We start from the raw sequence: 3,568 nt of genomic DNA on the forward strand, positions 1-3,568 counted from the left end.
GGAAACGAGAATGAAGCAGAAGTTATTAGTTCATTTCTTTGCTGGAGCATAATATTTTCTAACAGTCTCACAGAATAATAAAGTTTACATAGCTCTCTGATACACAAGCCCTGAGAAATTTTATTACTTCTGGTGTTCAGTTAACTTCACTGTCATATTTCTTTCACCTCATCTTCGTGGGTATGAAAAAACCTGTACAGGCTAGAAATCTTTTTTTATTGCTCACTACTTACATCCCTCTTACATGATGAGCAACGAGGCTTGCACTTCATGTGCTGGCAAAAGTAGCTGTTGATCATTACTGGAATGGGAGCACATTGTGGAGGAAGTCAAATCAAGATACTCTAGATTCCTAAGATGCTGTTATATAGGAAAGAAAAGAAGGAAACCTTAACATTGTTAAAGGAGCAATTGCATGTTATGCTGGGCTGTTCCATGAGCAAAGTGGAATTGCTCAGCATAACATGCAGTCAAACCCAGCACAACTTCATTGATGGTATTTTTTTGTGTGTGATTCTGTGGGATGATGTGGTTTTTAAAGATGGCTCTCTCCTATTTTTGACTGACTGTTAGTAGGCTATGTGCAAGTTCATAGCCAGACAACTCATGTGATGCTGAGGACAGACTTAGTCACTATGCTTGACCATAGACCAGAACAATGCAAGTACCAAAGGATGGAGAGACAGCAAAAAGACCTAGAGCCTGGTGGGCAGCAGGCATCTCTCATTCCTCTCACCATGGCCACGCTCCTGCCCAGCCTCACAGGAGGACAAGCCTTACCCAGTAATGGCTCTGCAGTGCTTAGTGGCGTAACATAAAAATTGACTCTGCTGTCAAAATAGCACTGATCAAAGATAATCTGTGTTTTATCTAAACATGCTGAAACCACATGAAACCAGATAAATGGAGCTGCCCATGCCTTGACTGCCATGCCCACAGTGACAGATAAGTTTTGGGAACATCTTTCCTTCTCAGTCTTTTTGAAAATTGTGTCTGATGTTTTGATGGATGTGAACTGCTGAATAACACAAAGTGCAGTTCAGCATTCTAACCTCCGTTATTAATACATAAATAAAAATTATATTCCATTGGCAAATTGGCCAGATATATTCAACTCCTTTTGCCTGCAGTGAATTCACCAGCTTGGCAAAAAAATGACCTTTTCCATTTCGAAAGGACTAAGTCAATTTTAGTGCTTCAGTCATAATTGTGGAAAACTCTCATTTGGGAGAATTAACAAGTGGCTAAGTGCCATTGTACATTACAGGATGCCACTCAAATTTACTTCAAGTGTGCTTGGACTCCTAGAATGATGCACATTAGGACCAGGAGCAACATGAGATGCAGGTCTGTGACCTGCAGAACCTGACCATCATTCCTGTTTCATCCACACATAATCTATTTTAGCACTACTTCTGCTTTTTGTCTACAATATCCCAATTATTTCAGAAATTCAATCATATAATAAGGAATTGGTTTCTAATTGCCATGGCAGATCTACTCTATAGTATTGTATACTCATATGTCTTTTAATGAATATATTTTAATAGTTAATATTGTGTATTTCCACTTAATTAATGTATTTCCATCTTAAATATGTCCTTTAATTAATCTTTGTATATTATCTTATCACTCTTAGCTTCCAATACAGAGTGATTTTCTACCACCAGATATTTTTCAATGGTTTCGCACTAAGTACAAAGTTGAAATACCAGCACTGTTTTTCTGTGCTTTGACTGTTTGAGGCAGAAATCTATTACCCACAGGACTAAACCTGCTAATTTTTGGGCACTGCAAGAGTCTTTCTTTCCTAGTTTCTGTCAGATTTCAAATGTTTACAGGATCATACAGTTTGAAGTAGGATTTCTTTCACTGAAATACTAATGTGTGTTTTTCCACATTCATCTTAAATTCTTTAGGCCTGTATAACCTCAGAAAATGGTCTTTTCAAATCCTTTTCCATCTTGAGAGCCATTCTATCGTCATTCCTCTACTCTGCATGAGAGGTTTCCACATCTTGCTTGCAGTTCTAGTTCTTCCATCTCATTACCCACATTTCCTGCATTAGTCCACAAACAACTTCATTGTTTCCTTTTGACCTCACAGAGTTTCCTAAGTCAATTGAATATAGCCAACCTGATCAATTCTTTCATTCACAGAAATACTTCTTTTCCCCCTGTGCTCTCCAGTACTTTATTCTGTAGCATAATAGCCTTATACCTAACTACATCCTCATTTCCATTGACTTTACCTTTTATTTATTAACACCACTTGTTCACATAGACCATGTCTCTCTCAATCGCAGCATGTGATCAGATCCTGCAACCGAGATCGATGTTTTTCTTTATCTGTTTTTATAGTCTTGGTTGCTGAAAGTCAGTGCTCCAGACATTCAGGTGCAAACTCACCCCTGGGAACTATGCTCTTTCTGGGAAAGCTTCCTGAAGGTTAAAAGCCCCAGAATCCCAATGCAGAGCTTCCTAGGCTGGGTTTTGTTGTGCTTTTGGCCAGAGCTGGCCTGCACATGACATTTTACCTATCATGTAATGTGGTGAAACCATTAATTAATGTTTCCATTGCAACCTTCAGCGCAACATTACTTAAGGATTTTTCTTCTTTTTTTTGAATCTGTAGAATTATGGACTTGCTTTTTTTCTAGGTTACAAACTACAGGATATCAGGGGTCTTTTCTTAAAGCATGCTTCAGTGTTTCAAAGATGCAGGTGGGAATTAAACTACTAATTGCAAAAGAGACTAGAGCGTTACAGCCTCAGGGAAAAGTCTACACTGTTCAACACTCTTTGAAAACCTCAGACTGTGCTTGTTCCATAAGGGAACACCTTAGTGCTCTGTAAAACAAACCAGTGTGCCTTATTTTCCCCACCCATGAGTGGACAGTATTGTTAATGTATTTTTTCAAAGCATTTGGGGGATAAATACTCTGCATATTTGGCATGTGGCATTATTTGGCAATGCCATTAGCATTTGGAAAGCCATGCATTTGCATCTTTCCTGTGATGATCAAACTCGTAATAGGTCTATAAAAGCGCATATTTAGTTTTCAATCCACTAATTTTTGTATTTCTAAATAATTATATTTATAACATATTCAATGGCCAGGATGACTTCATGTCCCTCTACAAAGGGAAAATCTATCAGACCCATTCTCCAGTGAGTTCACAGAGAAGTGGATCACAGCTGCAGTCCCTAGGTGTGGGCGTTCCTGACTCATAGTGCATTTTGTGCTCCTTACCAAGCTCACAGCCCCTGTCCCAGTGTGGCACCCCCAAGCAAAAGGTCCTTGGCAAGGGGTCTGCAGGAGGGAATTCTATTGGATGTAGATTATCCTGGAACTCAGGGCCTTCTCTTCTTCTTTGTGACTGTGAGAACAAGGGGGACATTACTGAAATGAGATCTCTATTTCCAACACTGAAGCCAGGTTTTGGGGTAGAGCTGTAAACATTGTGACCATGCTGATGACTGGAGTGTGGGCCAGATCCCATTTTGCCAGGACCACCTCATCTCTGTGGGGCTCTGCTTGTGAGACAGAATATCAGGTGATGCTGAG

This window comes from Molothrus ater, chromosome 2, assembly GCF_012460135.2.
Source record: "Molothrus ater isolate BHLD 08-10-18 breed brown headed cowbird chromosome 2, BPBGC_Mater_1.1, whole genome shotgun sequence".
In the NCBI taxonomy this organism is placed as follows: domain Eukaryota; kingdom Metazoa; phylum Chordata; class Aves; order Passeriformes; family Icteridae; genus Molothrus; species Molothrus ater.